This window comes from Rhinoderma darwinii, chromosome 1, assembly GCF_050947455.1.
Source record: "Rhinoderma darwinii isolate aRhiDar2 chromosome 1, aRhiDar2.hap1, whole genome shotgun sequence".
Taxonomy (NCBI): domain Eukaryota; kingdom Metazoa; phylum Chordata; class Amphibia; order Anura; family Rhinodermatidae; genus Rhinoderma; species Rhinoderma darwinii.
Genome location: NC_134687.1, coordinates 149,266,218 through 149,289,386, shown reverse-complemented (window position 1 = coordinate 149,289,386; position 23,169 = coordinate 149,266,218). Strand labels below are relative to the sequence as shown.

At 42.7% G+C, this 23,169-nt stretch overlaps 1 protein-coding gene across 1 annotated transcript in view; it reads left to right on the top strand.

Annotated features, from left to right (window-relative positions):
* The window catches only part of LOC142737586 (UPF0462 protein C4orf33 homolog), a 102,931-nt gene that overhangs the window by 38,856 nt on the left and 40,906 nt on the right, over positions 1 to 23,169 (top strand). The window lies entirely within an intron of this gene.

Here is a 23,169-nt window from a genome sequence, read left to right as displayed (position 1 = left end):
CTGTGTGCCCAGGCAGCTGATAACAGCCACATGTAGGGTATTGCCATACCCAGGAGAACCCACATTACAATTTAAGGGGTGTAGATCTCCGGTGGCGCATGCTGGGCACCCTATATCGGACACTGACATGCCATATATATATATAAAATTGCAAATCTCACTCTGCACCATCTGCTGCGCATTATCTTTTACACAGTACCTGTGGGGTCAAAATACTCACTACACCTCTAGATGAATGTCTTAAGGGGTGTAGTTTTTAAAATGGGGTCACTTCTCGGGGGTTTCAACTGTACTGGTACCTCAGGGGCTTCTGCATACATGACTTAGCACCAGAAAAGCTCCAGTAGGCCAAATGGTGGTCCTTTCCTTCTGAGCCCTCCCATGGGCCCAAAGGGCAGTTTATCACCACAAATGGGGTATTGCCGCACTAAGGACAAATTGGGCAACAAAATGGGGTATGTTGTTCCTTGTGAAAATAAGAAATTTTGATAAAAAATGACATCTTATTGGAAAAAATATCATTTTTTTCATTTCACAGCCCAATTCAAATAGGTGCTGTGAAAAAACTGTGCGGTCAAAATGATAACAAAAACCATAAATGAATTCCTTGAGGGGTGTAGTTTCCAAAATAGGGTCACTTCTGGTGGGTTTCCATTGCTTTGATACCTCTGGGGCTCTGCAAATGCGACATGGCACCCGAAAACCAATCCAGCAAAATCTGGACTCCAACAAACACATAGCGCTCCTTTCCTTCTGAGCCCTCCAATGGGCCCAAACGGCAGTTTATCACCACAAATGGGGTATTGCCGCACTAAGGACAAATTGGGCAACAAAATGGGGTATGTTGTTCCTTGTGAAAATAAGAAATTTTGATAAAAAATGACATCTTATTGGAAAAAATATCATTTTTTTCATTTCACAGCCCAATTCAAATAGGTGCTGTGAAAAAACTGTGCGGTCAAAATGATAACAAAAACCATAAATGAATTCCTTGAGGGGTGTAATTTCCAAAATGGGGTCACTTCTGGTGGGTTTCCATTGTTTTGATACCTCAACACCTCTTCAAACCTGGCATGCTGCCTAAAATATATTCTAATAAAAAAGAGGCCTCAAAATGCACTAGGTGCTTCTTTGCTTCTGGGGCTTGTGTTTTAGTCCACGAGCGCAGTAGGGCCACATGTGGGACATTTCTAAAAACTGCAGAATCTGGAAAATACATATTTAGTAGTATTTATCTGGTAAAACCTTCTCTGTTACAGAATTTTTTTTTATAAAATTGAAATTCAGCAGAAAAAATGAAATTTGCAAATTTCATTTCCACTTTGCTTTAATTCCTGTGAAATGCCTGAAGGGTTAAAAAACTTTCTATATGCTGTTTTGAATACTTTGAGGGGTCTAGTTTTTAAAATGGGGTGTTTTATGGGGGTTTCTGATACATAGGCCCCTCAAATCCACTTCAGAACTGAACTGGTACCTTCAAAAAAAGGCTTTTGAAATTTTCTTAAGAATATGAGAAATTGCTGTTTATGTTCTAAGCCTTGTAACGTCCAAGAAAAATAAAATAATGTTCAAAAAACGATGCCAATCTAAAGTAGACATATGGGAAATGTGAACTAGTAACTATTTTGGGTGGTATAACTGTCTGTTTTTCAAGCAGATGCATTTAAATTCTGAAAAATTCTATTTTTTGTAAATTTTCTCTAAATTTTGCAATTTTTCACAAATAAAGACTGAATATATCGACCAAATTTTACCACGAACATGAAGCCCAAAGTGTCATGAGAAAACAGTCTCAAAATCGCTTGGATAGGTTTAAGCATTCCGATGCTATTACCACATAAAGTGAAATATGTCAGATTTGAAAAATGGGCTCTGAGCCTTAAGGCCCAAACTAGGCTGCGTCCTTAAGGGGTTAAAGCTGATGCACTGTCGCGTAGCTTCATGGCCAGCCCTCCTTCGGATGAAGATCCTGCTTGTGTTTTGCCCCCAGGTATAATCATATCCTCTGTTGATTCAGACTTAGTCTCCGAAATTGCGGCTGATCAAGGTTCAGCTCCCGGGAACCTTCCTTAGAACAATCTGTTTGTTCCCCTGCAATTCCGTCTAAAAGTACTCAGGGAAAATCATGACTCTGCACTATCTGGCCATCCAGGCATCCTGGGTACCAAGCACCTCATTGCTAGAAACTATTGGTGGCCTGGGTTGCCTAAAGACGTTAAGGCCTACGTTGCCGCTTGTGAAATTTGTGCTAGGTCCAAGACTCCCAGGTCCCGACCAGCGGACTTACTATGTTCTTTGCCCATTCCCCAGAGACCTCGGACCCATATCTCCATGGATTTTATCACCGATTTGCCTCCATCTCAAGGCAAGTCGGTGGTGTGGGTTGTAGTAGACCGCTTCAGTAAGATGTGCCACTTTGTGCCCCTCAAGAAACTATCCAATTCCAAGACGTTAGCTACCTTGTTTGTCAAACACATCCTGCGTCTCCATGGGGTTCCTGTTAATATTGTTTCTGACAGAGGGGTACAATTTGTTTCATTATTTTGGAGAGCTTTCTGTAAAAAGTTGGAGATTGATCTGTCCTTCTCCTCGGCCTTCCATCCTGAAACTAATGGCCAAACTGAGAGGACTAATCAGTCTCTAGAACAATATTTAAGGTGTTTTATCTCTGAGTGTCAATATGAGTGGGTCTCCTTCATTCCCCTCGCCGAATTTTCCCTTAATAACCGGGTCAGTAACTCGTCAGGGGTCTCCCCCTTTTTCTGTAATTTTGGGTTTAATCCACGGTTCTCCTCCGTTTCACCTGGTGGTTCCAACAATCCCAAGGTAGATGTAGTTAATCGGGAACTGTGCACAGTCTGGGCCCAGGTTCAGAAGTACCTAGAGGCGTCCCAGAGCATACAAAAGACTCAGGCAGATAGAAGACGTTCTGCTAACCCCTTGTTTGTGGTCGCGGATCTGGTGTGGCTATCTTCAAAAAATTTGCGGCCCGGTATATAGGGCCGTACAAGGTCATTGAGGTCCTTAACCCTGTGTCCTCCCGGCTGGAGTTACCCCCGTCTTTTCAAATACACAACGTGTTTCATGCCTTCCTCCTGAAACGCTGCTCCCCATCCTTGGCTACCTCGAGGAAACCTCCGGTCCCTGTTCTCACCCCTGAAGGGGTAGAATTCGAGGCGGCCAAGATTGTGGACAGCAGGATGGTCCAAGGCTCCCTTCAGTACCTGATTAACAACCAAAAAGGTCTCACAGGTATGGTAATTTGGCTAGGTATCACCCGCAATGCGAAATGTTCTACCTCCAAAAATGTCACTATAAACTAGCGAAAACTCCACAATAACATTAGAAACCATGAGAAAAAGGAGTCATAGACTATAAGTACACAAGAAAATATAATTTTATTGTTACACTCAAAAAATACAAAAATATATAAAAACACAGGTACAGAACGAGGTGTATAAAATTGAAAGCCGATAGGTGGATCAAGTGTCAAAAACCCTCAACACGGGCATGCCATATGTACAACAGTATAAGAGGTTCCGTTAGTATATATTTTTGACACTTGATCCACCTATCGACTTTCAATTTTATACACCTCGTTGTGTACCTGTCTTTTTATATTTTTTGAGTGTAACAATAAAATTATATTTTCTTGTGTACTTATAGTCTATGACTCCTTTTTCTCATGGTTTTTAATCCCTTCAGTACCTGGTCCATTGGAGAGGATACGGGCCTAAGGAGAGGACTTGGGTACCCGCCCGGGATGTTCACGCTGGGGTATTGCTCAGGAGGTTCCATCTTTGGTTCCCCAATAAGCCAGGTCCACCTAGGAAGGGTCCAGTGGCCCCTCATAAAAGGGGGGGTACTGTAAAGGATCTGCCAGACACAACTTCTGTGTCGACGCCCGTGGTTAGTCTGCATCTGCTCCTAGGTCTAATAGAGTGACTCGATAGGCTACCCCTCAGGCTGGTAGGCTTAGGAGTGGGAGAACCTATCACAGCCTGGCCTGATGGAGCTAGCTCCCGCCTTCTGTCTATTTATACCTTCATTTCCTGCTCTTCCTTTGCCTGTGACTCTGTCTTGTTTCCTGGCTCTGCTGTTCCTGCTAGTACTATTGACCTCTGCTTCAAATTGACCCTGGCTTCACTAACTACGCTCCTGCTCTGCGTTTGGTACCTCGTACACTCCTGGTTTGACTCTGCTCGTTCACTACTCTTGTTGCTCACGGTGTTGCCGTGAACAACTGCCCAATTTCCCTTAGCTTCTGTGTACCCTTGTCTGTTTGTCTGTCGTGCACTTATTGAGCGTAGGGACCGTCGCCCAGTTGTACGCCGTCGCCTAGGATGGGCCGTGCAAGTAGGCAGGGACTGAGTGGCGGGTAGATTAGGGCTCACCTGTCTGTCTCCCTACCCCGACATTACAGCCCATTTTTCAAATCTGACATATTTCACTTTATGTGGTAATAACATCGGAATGCTTAAACCTATCCAAGCGATTCTGAGATTGTTTTCTCGTGACACATTGGGCTTCATGTTCGTGGTGAAAAATTGCAAAATGTAGAGAAAATTTTGAAAAAATTGCATTTTTCAAAATTAAAATGCATCAAGCTTGTAAAACAGACGATTATACCACCCAGAATAGTTACTAGTTCACATTTCCCATATGTCTACTTTAGATAAGCATTATTTTTTTTAACATTATTTTATTTTTCTTGGACGTTACAAGGCTTAGAACATAAACAGCAATTGCTCATATTTTTAGGAAAATTTCAGAAGCCTTTTTTTAAGGTACCTGGTCAGTTCTGAAGTGGCTTTGAGGGGCCTATGTATTAGAAACCCCGATAAAATACCCCATTTTAAAATCTAGACCCCTTAAAGTATTTAAAACATCATTTAGAAAGTTTTTTTAACCCTTCAGGCATTTCACAGGAATTAAAGCAAAGTGGAGGTGAAATTTTCAAATTTAATTTTTCTTGCTGAATTTCAATTTTATAAATGTTTTTTCCTGTAACAAAGAAGGTTTTACCAGAGAAATACTAGTAAATATGTATTGTCCACATTCTGCAGTTTTTAGAAATGTACCACATGTGGCTCTAGTGCGCTCGTGGACTAAAACACAAGCCCCAGAAGCAAAGAAGCACCTAGTGCATTTTGAGGCCTTTTTTTTATTATAATATATTTTAGGCAGCATGCCAGGTTTGAAGAGGTGTTGAGGTGCCAAAATAGTATGAATTCCCTAATAGTGACCCCATTTTGGAAACTACACCCCTCAAGGAATTAATTTATGGTTGTTGTTACAATTTTGACCGCATAGTTTTTTCACAGCATCTATTTGAATTGGGCTGTGAAATGAAAAAAAATTAATTTTTTATCAAAATTTCTTCTTTTCACATGTAACAAAATACCCCATTTTGTTGCCCAATTTTTCCTTAGTTCAGCAATACACCATTTGTGGCGATAAACTGCCGTTTGGGCCCATGGGAGGCCTCAGAAGGGAAAGAGCGCTGTGTGTTCTTTGGAGTGCAGATTTTGCTGGATTGGTTTTCGGGTGCCATGTCGCATTTGCAGAGCCCCAGAGGTATCAAAGCAATGGAAACCCACCAGAAGTGACCCCATTTTTGAAACAACAACCCTCAAGGAATTCATTTATGGGTAATGTGACCATTTAGACCCCATAGTTTTTTCACAGAACTTATTTGCATTAGGCTGGGAATTAAAACAAAATTAATTTTTTCCAATAATATGTAGTTTTGGCTGAAAATGTCTTGTTTTCACAAGAAATAAAATACTCCATTTTGTTGCCCAATTTGTCCTGAGTGCGGCAATACCCCATTATTGCTGATAAACTGCAGTTTGGGCCCATGGGAGGGCTCAGAAAGAAAGGACCACCATTTGGCCTACTGGGGATTTTCTGTTGCGAAGTCATGTATGCAGAAGCCCCTGAGGTACCAGTACAGTTGAAACCCCCAAGAACTGACCCCGTTTTAAAAACTACACCCCTTAAGGCATTCATCTAGAGGTGTCGTGAGCATTTTGACCGGAGACATAAACCCCATAAACTGTAATGTGGGTTCTCACGGGTATGGCAATACCCTACATGTGGCTGTTATCACCTGCCTGGGAACGCAGCTGGGCTCAGAAGGGAAAGATGAGGGGGGATAAGCTGTGCGGAGTGCATCAGGGTAAGTAAAACTGGGGTAGATTAAAAATCAAGGGATGTATGATACATTTTAAAACACTTTCATACAGAGCCTTAGTTTTTCAGGACACGTGTCACATTGATATATTGTGTCCTCCCTTATCCCCCTCTTATAGCAGACTTTGCACCTCTTTTGACTTTTTCCCTTCTTGCCAGTTTGGGGATCTTCTCCTGGAAAGTGTTGCCCTGGTACGATGCGTGTGGCCTCGCTTCCAAAAGTACTGGGTGCCCCCCCCTTCTTGGTCCCTAAAAATTAGTTTCTTGATAACCACCTCTTGAAATTCCAGGAACGTTCCCGTCTGGCCTGTATATCGACGTAGCACGTACGCATTGTACAATGCCATCTGTATGATGTGCACGGCCAGCTTCTTATACCACACCGCATGGTGCTGTAGGGCTTCAGGACTTGATCTGACAAGTCCACCCCACCCATGCACCTATTGTAGTCCAGGATGCAGTCTGGTTTGGAGGTCTCTGTACTGGTACATCGTACAGGTACATGGGTATTGGTGTGGCCATGTATTGTTGTCAATACAAGGACATCTCTCTTGTCCTTGTACTTCACACACAATATGTTGCTGCTAGAATGTGCCCTGCTCTCACCCCTTCTTGTTTGCCCAAGCAGAGTCTTAGGGAGGTCTCTCAGATTTCTTCAAGCAGTGCAGCATGCCGCAGGACTTCTGGAAGCGAGGTACTTGAAGAGTGGGACGCTGGTATAAAAATTATCCAGGTAGAGGTGGCAACCCTGGTCCACCAGTGGGTGCACCAAATCCCACACAATTTTTGCATTAACTCCCAGTAAGGGGGGGCATTCTTGGGGCTGAATACTGGTGTCCTTCCCTTCATATATCCTAAATTTGTAGGTATAGCCTGATGCACTCTCGCACAGCTTATACATCTTCACGCCATACCTTGCCCTCTTACCTGGCAGGTACTGGCGGAATTGATGCCTCCCTTTAAAATGTACCAAGGACTCATCAATAGAAATACAATTCTCGAGGGTGTATGCTTGGGAAAACCGGGCACTGAAACGGTCTAATAGGGGTCTCCATTTATACAAACGGTCAAAACTGGGGTCATCTCGGTGTGGGCACGGCTCATAAGCCGTATAATGTAAGAAGCGAAGTAATGCCTAATTTATTTATTTTTTTAGGTTCCAGTTCAGTTCTGAAGGAGCTTTGAGGGGCCTATATATTAGAAACCCCTATGAAACACCCCATTTTAGAAACTAGACCCCTCCAAAGTATTCACAACAGAATTTAGATTATTTATGAAGCGTTTAGATGTTTCACAGGAATTTAGAGCAAAGTAGAGGTGAAATTTACATATTTATTTATTTTTTGTCAGAAAATCCTTTTTCTACCATTTTTTTTATAACACAACAGGTTTTACTAGAGAAACGCAACTTAATACTTATTGCCCAGATTCTGCAGTTTTGAGAAATATCCCACATGCGGCTCTAGTGCGCTAATGGACTGAAGCACCGGCCTCCGAAGCAAAGGAGCCCCTAGTGGATTTTGAGCCCTTCTTTTTATTAGGCACCATGTCCGGTTTGAAGAGGTCTTGTGGTGCCAAAACAGTGGAAACCCCCCAAATGTGACCCTATTTTGGAAACTAGACACCTTGAGGAATTCGTTGTAGTTTTCATGGGGTGTTTGCGGCTATTTGATCAGTTTTTATTCTATTTTTAATTGGCGTGGTGACTAAAAAACAGCAATTCTACTATTGTTTTTTTTATTCTATTTTTTTACAGTGTTTACCACATTACAAAGCATTAGTGAGGCCTCATCTAGAATATGCAGTTAAGTTAAGGATGCCCTGGAGTTGGAAAAAATTCAAAGAAGACCAACGAAGCTAATAAGGGGCATGGAGAATCTAAGTTATGAGGAAAGATTAATAGAATTAAACCTATTTAGCCTTGTAAAAAGATGACTAAGGGGAGACATGATTAACTTCTATAAATATATTAATCCCTACACGCACGAGGAAGTAACTGTATGTCGTCGCGGGAGGTTACTTCCCACACGACGACGTACAGTTACTGAGTTTTTCCCGGTGCACACTGTCGGCGACAGTGTGCACCGGGAACCGGGAGGTCAGCTGTCGCCGACAGCTGACACTCCACTTTTGCCGACCAGCGGTCCTTTGCCGCTGATTTCAGCGAATTAATCCCTTAAATTCGGCGATCGGTTGCAATCGCCGAATTTTGGGGGTTTCTAACATGTCGGCAGACCCCGGTCCGAAATCGCGGTGTTTGCCGAAAGTTAGCATGGCTTCCGTGTCTGCCATGGACGGAAGCCCATCAGGACCAACCTTTGGCTGGTCTTGATAGGCTTCCTGTCAGAGTGACAGGCAGTCACTGTGTCGTTCCCGATGCAACGGCCTCCGGGAATGCCATGTATGGAAGCCTATGAGGATCAGCCTCTGCTGATCCTCGTAGGCCAACTGTCAGAGTGACTGTGAAGTCACACTGACAGTTGGAATACATTACACTACCTAGGTAGTGTAATGTATTCTAGCAGCGATCAGTGCTGCAGGTAAAAAAAATAAAGTGTAAAAAGTTAAAAAAAAAGTTAATAAACAAAAAAATAAAGTGTAAAAAGTAAAAAAGTGTTAATAAAAATGTTTTATAAAAGTGTAAAAACAAAAGGTTTTGTTTTCCTATAATAAGTCCTTTATTATAGGGAAAAAATGAAAACGTTAAAAAAAGTACACATATTTGGTATCACCGTGTTTGTAACGACCCAAACTATGAAACTATAATGTTAATTTTTCCGCACGGTGAACGCCGCAAGCAAAATAAACGGAAAACTGTGAGCATCGCTATTTTTTGGTCACCACCCCTCCCAAGATATAAGATAAAAAGTGATCAAAGAGTCGCATTTACCCCAAAATGGTACCAATAAATACTACAACCCGTCTCGCAAAAAACAAGACCTCCTACAGCTTTTTTGACGAAAAAATTAAAAAGTTACGGCTCAGAATAGCGTGTCTCAGAAAATAAATTATTTTATAGAAACGTAATTTTATTGTGCAAACGCTGCAAAACGTAAAAAAAACTATACACATATGGTATTGGCGTAATCGTACCGACCGGCAGAATAAAGTAAAACGTCATTTATTGCGCACGCTGAACGCTGTAAGAAATAAAGAATTTAAAGCGCCAAAATCGCAGTTTTTTGTTTACCTAAAAAAGATCCTGTGGGGTCAAAATGCTCACTATACCCCTAGAAAAATTCCTTGAGGGGTGTAGATTCCAAAATAGGGTCACTTTTGGGGGGTTTCTACTGTTTTGGTCCCTCCGGGGCGTTGCAAACCCGACATGACACCAATCCAGCAAAATCCGGGCTCCAAAATCCAAAAGGCGCTCCTTCTCTCCTGAGCCTTGCTGTGGGTCCAAACATCAGTTTATGACCACATATTGGGTATTGCCGTAATCGGGAGAAATTGCTTTACAAATGTTGGGGTGCTTTTTCTCCTTTATTCCTTGTAAAAATGAAAAAATTCTATGTTTCCACAAATAGGTGATTTTCATCTTCACAGACTAATTCCACTAAATTCTGCAAAAAAACTGTGGGGTCAAAATGCTAATTATACCCCTAGAAAAATGCCTTGAGGGGTGTAGTTTCCAAAATGGGGTCACTTTTTGGGGGTTTCGACTGTTTAGGTACCACAAGACCTCTTCAAACCTGACATGGTGCCTAAAATATATTCCTAAAAAAGGGAGGCCCCAAAATCCACTAGGTGCTCCTTTGCTTCTGAGGCCGGGGCTTCAGTCCATATGAATTTCGGCATAAAAAATGAAATTTGTAAATTTCACCTCTACTTTGCCTTAATTCCTGTGAAATGCCTAAAGGGTTAAAATACTTTCTGAATGTGGTTTTGAATACCTTGAGGGGTGCAGTTTTCAAAATGGGGTGATTTATGGGGACTTTCTAATATATAAGGCCCTCAAAGCCACTTCAGAACTGAACTGGTCCCTGAAAAAATGGCCTATTGACATTTTCTTGAAAATATGAGAAATTGCTGCTAAAGTTCTAAGCCTTGTAATGTCCTAGAAAAATAAAAGTACGTAAAAAAAAAATGATGCAAACATAAAGTAGACATATGGGGGATGTTAACTAGTAACTATTTTGGGTGGTATTACTATCTGTTTTACAAGCAAATACATTTAAATTTAGAAAAATGCAAATTTTTGCAAATTTTTGCTAAAATTTGACGTTTTTCACAAATAAATATTGAATTTATCGACCACATTTTTTGCACTATCATAAAGTACAACATGTCACGAGAAAACAGTCTAAGAATCACTTGGATAGGTAAAAGCATTCCGGAGTTATTACCACATAAAGTGACACATGTCAGATTTGAAAAAATCATCTGTGTCCACAAGGCCAAAACAGGCTCAGTCCTGAAGGGGTTAATGGCACATACAAAACTTGGCTGTACAGTTCATAAATAAGTAGGAGAGTTACCCGGTTTCACACTGGTCCATTTGTTTGTTGTTTGTGTGTGTGATTAAAACTTCATTTCCTACAGATATGAAGCCGACATATCCAATAAAGTCCAAGTGCAGAGTTCCTTTCTGGAGGCATGACTGGTCTGCAAGGGGTTCAATTCATGAGAATGCTGAAATCTACGGGCTTGGTTCTGTTGAGAGGTTTCAGTAGCTCGGGCAGCAGCCATGCTCTTTGCCACGGGAGTCTTTTGTCTAAGTGCAGGGTTCCTTTTTGGAGGCATGACTGGTATGAAAAGGTTTCAATTCATGAGAATGCTCAAATCCAGTATAGGTTCAGTTCGTTTACAGAGAGTCACACGTCGAGTAAAGAAAAATGGCTTGGTTGTTATGGAAACCTGACCTAAAACTGTGTGTATGTGAGTGAGGCTAAGAATGAAGGACCTGCGAGCTTCTATTGGCTAATACAGGTCATCTGATGTGATATGGAGGAAGGTCCTTGATGTGGATGCCAGTGGTGTCATATATGCTTTTAAGAATATGTTCAGAACGGGAGGTTCTAGGGAGCTGAAACTCTGTCTAAACCTTCGGAAGCGCGTGGTTTACTTATGCGCCAAATTTGGTGCAGATTGGTCCAGTCGTTTGGCCATGCATAAAGAACATGCAACAGACAACAGACATCAGACAACAGAAATTCATTTCTATATAGAGAGAGATATAGGGATAAAGATACAGTATATAGTGACTGGACAGGTGAAATGCCGGATAATTTGTATCCTGATTACTAGAAGCACCTGGCTTTCTTTGTGTGGACATTTGCATGCATGAATGGTGCAGGAAGCGAACCAGCTGCTTTTCTCTGCGGGCTAAATGTCTGGCTTTTGTTCAGTTTGGCAAAGCTGAATAGCAGCAAAATTAGAGCCTCTGTAACCAGAATGACATTACATTCACCATAGAAACATGCACAAAGGTTATTATTCCAAACATGTTATACTCATTGACCACTTTATTAGGTACACATGTATGTCTACTCCTAAAAGGGGATTCCACGAAAAGCTTGGAAAAACATGGACATACTCATTATAAATCAGAAGTTACAGCTAAAGCTTGTTATTAATATTTATGTTGTTTTTTTTACTTGGATATATTGAAGTTTTTTCCATGGCACCTATCATTTATGGAGAAATGTCTAAGGCTATATTGGTTGTTTCTCTTGGCTTTGCTTCTCCGCACTTCACAGCCAATGGCGTTTTTCTTAGAATGTTTTGCTAATAACAAAGTGATAATTGGTCATCAGTTATTGAGAAGCTAATTTAACCCCTTAAGGACGCAGCCTACTTTGGGCCTTAAAGGGAATGTGTCGCTAGAATATTTTTTTTTTTAGTTAAACAATTATTATTTAAGTGATTACACATTGTTTTAATTTTTTTAATTTTTTCACAAGTCAGGATATATTATAAATTAAGTTCTAATTTATAACATTTCCATGTGCTGGCCACTAGAGGGAGCAGTTCCCAAAATTGCAGCATGGTCAATGTGGTAAAGCAACCTCATTGCTTTATGCTGCAAATTTGGGGTAGACACACTCTCTAGTGTCCTCACACAATCCCCCCTCCCTTATTTTGGCTAGTGCCAGGAGAAGGAGGGGTTTGAATCCTCAAACCTCCTACACTGTGTGCCGCCATTTTCTGAGCGACTGCACAATGTAGGAGGATTAGATACAGTGCTCAGCAGACCGTATAATACGAACATACACGAACATAATACACACATCACATACACAAACATAAATTACCTGCTCCTGCCACCGCTGCTGTCTTCGCTCCTATGCTTTGCGCCTTCGTTTCCTTGAACATATGACCGGAAGCCGCGGCCGGAAGTAGTCATCTTACTGTCCGGCAGCGGCTTCCGGTCCACATGAAAATGGTGCCGGATTTCGCTCTGAGAACGAGCTTCATTTTGGTCTGTGTAGGACAGCGTACGCTGCAGTGAATGGAACGGCTCCCGTTCGCATTCTCTATGGGGTTGTATGTGCCGTATTCCATCTCTGTATGTGTCGTTAATCGACACATACAGAGATGAAAAAAAATGGCAGCCCCCATAGAGAAGTAAAAATAAGAACAAAGTAAAAAGTAGAACATGAGAACACAAATAAATAAAATGTATGTTAATATCATAAAGCAATATGATAATAAAATAAAAAATTTCATGACACCTTCCCTTTAAAGGGAATGTGTTGCCAGAAAAACATGTTTTGTTTTTTTTTAATTAAACATTTAGTGTGTAGGTGATTAAACATTGTTCAAATTTTTTTTATTTTTTTCACGAGTCAGGAAATATTATAAATTAATTCTAATTTATAATATTTCCCATTGCTGGTCACTAGATGGAGCTATTCCCAAAATTGCAGCATTGCAAAATTGGGTAAAAAGCCCTCGCTCTAGTGAGCTCTCAGCATCCCCCCCTCCTTTATCCTGGCTAGTGCCGGGATAAACGAGGGGTTTGAACGGTCTAACCTCCTACACTGTGTGTCGCCATTTTTTGAGCTAACACACAGTGTAGTAGGTTTACATACAGTAGTAAACGTACACAAACACGAACATACATTGAAATCTCTTACCTGCTCCTGCCGCCGCGGCTCCCTCCGGCCCGTCCGCTCCGTCTGCTGCCGCTGGTCCAAGTGCACAAGTCCGGAAGCCGCGACCGGAAGTAGTAATATTACTGTCCGGCCGCGACTTCCGTCCACAGGAAAATGGCGCCGGACGGCGCCAATTTCAAGTTGGACTGTGTGGGAGCGGCGCATGCGCAGTTCCCACACAGACGGCGTACACAGAAGTGGATGGGACGGGACCCGTTCGCAGTCTCTATGGGACTATGGCTGCCGTATTCCATGTCTGTATGTGTCGTTAATCGACACATACAGAAATGGAACAAAAAATGGCAGCCCCCATAGAGAAGAAAAAGTGTAAAAATAAGAAAAAGTAAAACACAAACACACAAATAAATATAAACGTTTTTAATAAAGCACTAACATCTTTAACATATTAAAAAAAAAATTGTGATGACACTGTTCCTTTAAGGCTCAGAGCTCATTTTTCAAATCTGACATATTTCAATTTATGTGGTAATAACTTCGGAATGCTTTTACTTATCCAAGCGATTCTGAGATTGTTTTCTTGTGACACATTGGGCTTTATGTTAGACGTAAAGTTTGGTCGATACAGTAAGTGTTTATTTGTGAAACATAGCAAAATTTTGAGAAAATGTTGAAAAATTAACATATTTTTACATTTAAATATATCTGCTTGTAAGGCAGATGGTTATACCACACAAAATAGTTACTAATTAACATTTCCCATATGTCTACTTTATGTTGGCATAATTTTTTTTCTAGGATGTTACAAGGCTTAGAACATAACCAGCAACTTCTCATATTTTACCAAAAATTTCAAAAGCCTTTTTTTTTTAGGTACCAGTTCAGTTCTGAAGTGGCTTTGAGGGGCCTATGTATTAGAAATCCCCAATTTAAAAACTATACCCCTCAACGTATTCAAAACAGCATTTAAAACGTTTTTTGTAACCCTTTAGGCGATTCACAGGAATTAAAGCAAAGTGGAGGTGAAATTTGCAAATTTAATTTTTCTTGCAGAAATTAAATTTTAATCCATTTTTTTCTGTAATACAGAAGGCTTGACCAGAGAAACACTACTAGATATGTATTGACCAGAATCTGCAGTTTTTAAAAATACCCCACATGTGGCCCTAGTGTGCAAATAGACTAAAACACAGGCCTCAGAAGCAAAGAAACACCTAGTGCATTTTGGGGCCTCTTTTATTATTAGTATATATTTTAGGCACCATGCCGGGTTTCAAAAGGTTTAGTAGTGCCAAAACAGTAGAAGTCCCCCAAAAGTGACCCCATTTTGGAAACTGTACCCCTCAAAGAATTCATTTATGAGTGTTGTGACCACTTAGACCCCACAGTTGTTCCACAGAACTTATTTGAATTGGGCTGTGAATTAAAAAAAATGAAACATTTTCCAATAATATGTAGTTTTTGCTCAAAATTTCTTATTTTTACAAGGAATAAAATAGCACATTTTGTTGCCCAATTTCTCCTGAGTGCAGCAATACTCCATTTGTGGTGATAAACTGCCGTTTGAGTCAGTGGGAGGGCTCAAAAGGGAAGGAGCGCTGTGTGTTCTTTGGAGTCCAGATCTTGCTGGATTGGTTTTCGGGTGCCATGTCGCATTTGCAGAGCCCCAGAGGTTTCAAAACAATGGAAACCCACCAGAAGTGACCAATTTTGGAAACTACACGCCTCAAGGAATTTATTTAAGGGTGTTGTGACCATTTAGACCCCACAGTTGTTCCACAGAACTTATTTGAGTTGGGCTATGAATTAAAAAAAAGTAAATATTTTCCAATAAGATGTCATTTTTGCTAAAAATGTCTAATTTTTACAAGTAATAAAATACTTCCTTTTATTACCCTATTTCTTCTGAGTGCGGCAATACCCCATTTGTGGTGATAAACTGCCGTTTTGGCCCATGGGAGGGCTCAGAAAGGAAGGAGAGCTATGTGTTCTTTGGAGTCCAGATTTTGCCTGATTGGTTTTTGGGTGCCATGTCGCATTTGCAGTGCCCCAGAGGTACCAGTACAGTTGAAAAACCCCATTTTTAAAACTACACCCCTTAAGACACTCAGGTGTAGTGAGCATTTTTACCCCACAGGTATTGTGAAAAGATAATGCGCAGCAGATGGTGCAGAGTGAGATTTGCAATCATATATATATATATATATATATATATATATATATATATATATATATATATATATATGCCATTTCAGTGTCCGATATAATGTGCCCAGCATGTGCCAGCGGAGATATACTTCCCATAAACTGTAATGCTGTAATGTGGGTTCTCCCGGGTACGGCAATACCCTGTATGTGGCTGTTATTAGCTGCCTGGGCACACGGCAGGGCTCAGAAGGAAAGGACCACACTTTGGCCTACTGGAGCTTTTCTGGTGCTGAGGCATGTATGCGGAAGCCCCTGAGGTACCAGTACAGTTAAAACCCTGAGAAGTGACCCCATTTTAAAAACTACACCCCTTAAGACATTCATCTAGAGGTGTAGTTAGCATTTTGACCCCACAGGTACTGTGTAAAAGATAATGCGCAGCAGATGGTGCAGAGTGAGATTTGCAATTTTCTATATATATATATATATATATATATGCCATTTCAGTGTCCGATATATTGTGCCCAGCATGTGCCAGCGGAGATATACACCCCATAAACTGTAATGTGGGTTCTCCCGGGTACGGCAATACCCTACATGTGGCTGTGATCTGCTGCCTGGGCACACGGCAGGGCTCAGAAGGGAAAGATCAGGGGGATAAGCTGTGGGGAGTGCATCAGGGTAAATTAAAAATCAAGGAATGTATGATAAATTCTAAAACAATCTTTCATACAGAGCCCTGTTTTTTTGGGACACGTGTCGCATTGGTATATTGTGTCCTTCCTTATCCCCCTCTTTGAGCAGACTCTGCACCTCTTTTGACTTTTTCCCTTTTTGCCAGTTTGGGGAACTTCTCCTGGAAAATGTTGCCCTGGTACTATGCGTGTGGCCTCGCTTCCAGAAGTACTGGGTGCCCCCCTTCCTCGTCTCTAAAGATTAGGTTCTTGATAACCACCTTTTGAAGTTCCAGGAAAGTACCCCTCTGGCCTGTACACGTAGCACATACGCATCGTACAATGCCATCTGTATGATGTGCATGGCCAGCTTCTTATACCACACCCTTGATTTCTGCATGGTGCTGTAGGGCTTCAGGACTTGATCCGACAAGTCCACCCCTTCCATGTACCTATTGTAGTCCAGGATGCAGTCCGGTTTGGGAGTCTCTGTACTGGTACCTCGTACAGGTACATGAGTACTGGTGTGGCCATGTATTGTTGTCAATACAAGGACATCTCTCTTGTCCTTGTACTTGACACACAATATGTTGCTGCTGGATTGTGCCTTGCTCTCACCCCTTCTGAGTGTTTGCCCAAGCAGAGTCTTAGGGAGGCCTCTCAGGTTTTTTCTAGCAGTGCCGCATGCCACAGTATTTCTGGAAGCAAGGCACTTGATGAGTGGGACGCTGGTATAAAAATTATCCAGGTAGAGGTGGTAACTCTGGTCCAGCAGTGGGTGCACCAAATCCCACACAAATGTTGCGTTAATTCCGAGTAAGGGGGGGCATTCTGGGGGCTGAATACTGCTGTGATTCCCTTCATATCTTCTAAATTTGTACTTATACCCTGATGCACTCTCGCACAGCTTATACATTTTCACGCCATACCTTGCCCTCTTACTCAGCAGGTACTGGGGGAATTGAAGCTTCCCTTTAAAATGTACCAGGGACTCATCAACAGAAGTACACTTCTCAGGGGTGTATGCTTGGGCAAACCGGGCACTGAAATGGTCTAATAGGGGTCTCAGTTTATACAAACGGTCAAAACTGGGGTCATCTCGGGGTAGGCACTGCTCATTATCAGCATAATGTAAGAAGCGAAGTATTGCCTCATAACACGTCCTGGACATGACCATGCGTTACATTGAAGTATGGTATAACATGTCTGTACTCTAGTAGGTCCTAATGGATGGATTTTTCAGAAGCCCCATGTTCAAGAGCAGTACCCAGAATTTGCCCAACTCTGCTGCGTCTACAGGAGTCCACCTGTGGGATTGAGCATAACATGATGTGGGGTTCTTTGTTATATACTGTTGGGCATATGAATTTGTCTGGGACACCATAAGCTCTATAAATTAATCCGTGAAAAAGAACTTGAAAAAGTCCATCTCTCTGAGCCCTGCCGTATTAAAATTTTATCCTTGGGCTGCTCGTGTACTCAGGGATTTGGGGCTCGTAATTGTCTGGTGTGGTGGTCCAAATGGGGTCACTTCGCTCGGAGGTTTCAACTGTTGCGGGGTCACTTCTCTAAGGGGTTTCAACTGTGGTGGAGGTCCTGGGGCGTCTCCTCGGTGGTCCCTCTATCGTCATTTGACGAGTTTGTGTCAGAGGCAAGAAACGCATAGGCCTCTTTGGCAGAAAATTACCTTTGGGACATATTTTATTATTTATGTGTCACATGTGTAAATTGTGTGCTTAGACGTGCAAAATGTGTTCTCTTGCACAGGCAGAGCTTGTGTGCTTGACAAGAACAAAATAAAAGTATACTTTTATTAGTACTAGTAGAAGAAATAGACTGCTAGGTAAAACTTTTTTATTTTGCTTTTATAGACACTAACAAACCCTAATACTAGCTGAGATGCTACAGATAACCAAGTATCTAATCTTTATATATATATATATATATATATATATATATATATATATTTTTTTTTTTTATAGAACGAGTGGACTTCCCTGACACTAAACCTAATTAGGTCAAGGGTTCCTAACACTAAACCTAACTAGATTTTATGTGAACTTCCCTGACACTAAACCTAACTACGGCGACTATTCCCTGACACTAAATCTAACTAGATTATTCTAAGCTTTCCTGACACTAAACCTAACTACGGTGACAGGTGCCTGACACTAAACCTAGCTAGATTATTCCAAGCTTCCCTGATGCTAATAACTTATTTTATGTGAACTTCCCTGACGCTAAACCTAACTCCAGTGATGGATCCCTAACGCTAAACTTAACTACGGTGACGGATTCCTGACGCTAAACCTAACTAATTGTGACTGATTCCTGACGCTATATTCGTTGACGCTATACCTAACTACGCATTTTGACGGTTCCCTGACACTAACTAATCCTAATACTAAACTAACTACTGACTTTCTAAACTGACTTTTTTTATTTATTTTTTTCTATTATATTTTATAAAGAAAATTAAAAAAAATAATAATAATCCCCAGGGACCAAAATGTTGCCCTGAAGACTCAAAAGTGGTCAGTGATAGAGATCACTGACCAAAAACGTGGCTGGCAAGGGGAACACAAGGACAGAAGTGGGAAGTGGAAGTGTATAGAAGGTGGGAAAAGTTTTGAAACTACTGCTACAATGTTTTTCTCTAAACTAAACTGCACTGCCTCACGCCACAACCGCTCAAAAACTCCAACAGAGAGCGGGTGCGGCAAGAAATTACGTATATGATTGCTGCTATTGTTCCGTCGTCACTAACTAACCACTAGCAGCGATCGCGGAGTCGGGATCACTACGATCTCTCCCTGCACACTGAGCTGTGATAGCCTGCTGTCGGAAACAGCAGGCATCACAGCTCGATGAAACGCCGGGGGAAAACGGCGATGCATTTTCCCCTGGACGTACTATTCCGGCGCTGAGCGCGAACGATGCACTTAGCGCAACGGAATAGTATGTAGCTGAACGCAAAGGGGTTAAAAATTACAACTTGAGATGCAAACATTTGTGAATTAGTGTGGAATTCATCGCCTATTAGACTTTATTGTGCAAATATAAAAAAAATAACAATTGCACCTGTAAGGGGGTGGTGCGGCCCCTTTAAATTCTGTGCCCCCATCACTGTCTGCGTCTTTCCCGCCGTACCTGTCTTGTGTGTTCCACCGTCTTCTTTCCCTCCTGGTGTTTGGGTGAGTCTGCCCCCCTTGTCCTTTGTGTCAATGCCTCCGGTAGGAGTGCAGTGTCTGGTGCAATAGCGGTGGAGCGTTGCTTTCACCATGGCGACAGCCAGGGGTGGATTATATTGAGGGCAATCTGGGAAAGTGCACAGGTCCCGAGGCTGAAGAGGGGCCCGGTTCACCCTGGTTCTCTCGTACCGGCTGTTAAAATTACAGCCGGTTCAGAGAACCTGGGTGAAGCGAGACCTCTCACAGAATTGTATCCTCAACCTTAGGACACAGATACAATTGCTTACTTCAGCTGGCGAGACAGGAAACTATCCGTTCACTTCCTCCCATTCGACGCTTTACTAATGACGCAATCGGCGAGATGACATCATCACGCTGACTGTGCTGTTACAATGGATGATGCCGTCAGGTCTCTGACCATTCCTGCGTCGCTGGAAGATGGAACGGGGACAGGTGAGAATGTTTGTTTTTTTTGGTTCTGTGGGAAGCATTGGAGGCAATATCTGCAGGCGGCACTATCGATGGGGGTCTCTATCTACATTGGGAAATATGTACAGAAGGCATTGTGACTGGTGCTATCTTCAGGGGGCATTGTGACTGGCGCTATATACAGGGGGCATTATCTACAGGGGACATTGTGACTGGCGCTATCTACAGGGGGCATTGTGACTGGCGCTATCTACAGGGGGCATTGTGACTGGCGCTATCTACAGGGGTAGTGTGACTGGCACTATCTACATGGGGCAGTGGGACTGGCTTTATTTATAGAGCGGATTATCTATAGGGGGCATTGTGACTGGTGCGATCTAAAGGGGACATTGTGATTGGCACTATCTAAAGGGGGTATTGTGACTAGCGCTATCTACAGGGGGCATTGTGACTGGCGCTATCTACAGGGGGGTAGTGTGACTGGCGCTATCTACAGGGGGGCAGTGTGACTGGCGCTATCTACAGGGGGCATTGTGACTGGCGCTATCTACAGGGGGGCAGTGTGACTGGCGCTATCTACAGGGGGCATTGCGACTGGTGCTATCTACAGGGGGAATTGTAAGTTTGGTGTGGTGTTTTACTTTACAGTGTTTGACGCAATTAAATTCATGGGGACAGAGTATGTTCTATTATATTCAGGGGCACCGTGTATAGTGGTATTGTATTAAGCGGCACAGTGTGTGATACTGTTATATTTAGGGTCATTGTGTGTGGCACCATGAGATTTTTATCTTCGTTTATAGGTGCGGAAATGTTGGAAAAGTGAGGAGCCGAAGACTTAGAGGCAAACTCTGCAGAAATGGGCCGTGAACAGGAGAAGTCATCATAAACGTCTGGACCGGATGGAGAAGGAAAGAGAAAAAGAATGAAAAAGAATCTGAGACGTCAGCTGTGAGTCACTCAATGTAAATGTTTATTCTCCCTGTGACTGATCAGTTCTCTAGTGACTGTATGATCTGCAGTGAGATGACGGATGGTAGCATTCTTTTTTGTGAAACTGCAACTCCTAGCATATCCTAACCATTATTCAGGCTATACTGGGAGGTGTCGTTTTATGTCATACAAACATATGGCAGGGGTTAAACGGAATTTGAAAATGATCTCTGTACTGAGCTGTATTTGTGCTGGTGTTGTATATACGTACTGAGCTTGGTTTTGGTGCTGTATTTATTTACTGAGCTTGGTTCTGGCCTTGTACATATGTACTGAGCTTGGTTCTGCGGCCTGTATATATGTGTACTGAGTTTTGTTCTGGTGCTGTATTTATGTACTGAGTGTCACAGCACGCGGTGTGGACCCACTGGGCCGTACCACGTAGCGGGGTAGCAGCTGGCCAACAAGGTACAAAACAATGTCTATAGTTCTGAACGGGTACCTGAGGCAATGTAGACAGTGGCAGGAGCACGACTTGACTTTCACAGCAGGTGACGCCGCGGATGCAGCGGGAAGACACGACTTGACTTTCACAGCAGGTAACGCCGCGGATGCAGCGGGAACACGACTTGACTTTCACAGCAGGTAACGATAGCACAGGATACAGGGTACAGGCAGCAGGAACGGGTAACACTGGGAACTGAAAGACACTGGGAGACCTTTAGCAAGACAAACTAGGGTATACAACAATGCTCAGGCAAGGAACCAGTGGGCAGGGCCCCTTATTATAGTCCAGCAGCCATTTGGGCTGATAATTGATCTTAGACAGCTGGACGCGTACTGGCCCTTTAAGGCCGTGCACGGGCGCGCGCGCCCTGCGAGACACAGTCCGAGGACCCGGAAGAGAGTGCCGGCGTCTCCCTGGAGAGAGCGAACACCGAGAAGAGAGACGTCCATGGCCGGGATCGTCAAGGGGTAAGTCAGAACGACGACCCCCGACCATAGACGTAACACTGAGATTTGTTCTGGTGCTGTATTTATGTACTGAGCTTTGTTCTGGTGCTGTATATATGTACTAAGCTTCATTCTGGTGCTGTTTTTATGTACTGAGCTAGGTTCTGGGTCTGTATATTTGTACTAAGCTTGTGTAATGATGGGGTTGGAGACAGACAGGTGAGTCCTAATCTACCCGTCACTCAGTCCCTGCCTACTTGCAACGACCCGCCCTAGGCGACGGGGTACAACTGGGCGACGGTCCCTACACTCAATAGGTGCACGACAGACAAACAGACAAGGGTACAAAGAAGCCGGGGAAATCGGGTAGTTGCCCACGGAAACACCGTGAGCAACAAGCGAGGTGAACGAGCCAGTCAAACCAGGAGATGAGCGAGGTACAAAACGCAGAGCAGAAGAGTGGTCAGTAAAGCCAAGGTCAAACAAGCAGAGGGCCAGTAGTTCAAGAAGCTGCAGTAGGGCCAGGAAACCAGCAGAGAAGAATCACAAGCAAAGGAGGAACCGGAAAGGCAGGTATAAATAGACAGAGGGCGGGAGCTAGCTCCGTCTGGCCAGGCTGTGATAGGCTCTCCCACTCCTAAGCCTGCCATCGTGAGTGGTGGAAGATGGAGTCAGTCTCACAGACATAGAAGCAGGTGCAGACTGATTACCTATTAGCGTTGACACAGAAGCTGTGTCTGGCAGATCCTTTACAGCTTGGTTCTGGGGCTGTATATTTATGTACTGAGCTTGGTTCTGGGGTTGTATATATTTACCTTATCCTAAGGTCAAATTAGATGTTAAATCTACTTTTATCTTAAGATGAGGTAAATATATACATACAGTAAAACCAAACCCCCAAAAACATGGAGGAACCACAGTTTTTTTCCAATTCACCTATTATATGGTACTTTAAATGGCACCAATAAAAACTACAGCTCCTTCTGCAAAAAATAATCCTTCACACATCACTCCATTGACGTAATAATAAATTGAAATAAAAAAAAAATAAATGGCTTGGACTTTAAGGGGTTAAACAACAGAGACTCGTTCTTTATATTTACGCACAGCAGATTTTTTTTTTCTGGAAACCACTAACAATTGAAAGCTCCTGACCTCTTTAGTGTCTCAAAGTATTCTACTTTTTCTCTTCTGTATGGCTCATTCTGCTTTTACAGCGAATTCAAAACCGTGCCAGATCTGTGGCCGCCTAAACTGAAATATGCAAATATACGGTACAGCGTCCTCAGAGTTGGGGCGGGGCACACTTTGTGAACTGCCCGGGGCCCATGGTAGCCTTAATCCACTCCTGGCGACCGCACTCTATAATCACTGAGCAGCTGATGCTCTAAAACCGAGGGGTGAATGGAAGTTTCCCCCGACGTGCAGGGGACTTGATGAATGTGACGACGCTGGCTCTGCGACACTACGCTCAAGAGGGGATCTGCTCTGTGGATATAGGAGAGTGAGGTGGAAGGAGCCTGTCAGTGTATGCCGTGAAGACAGGGAGAGTGGCTGCATGCTGTGAGGGAGAGTTAGGACTGTTCTCAA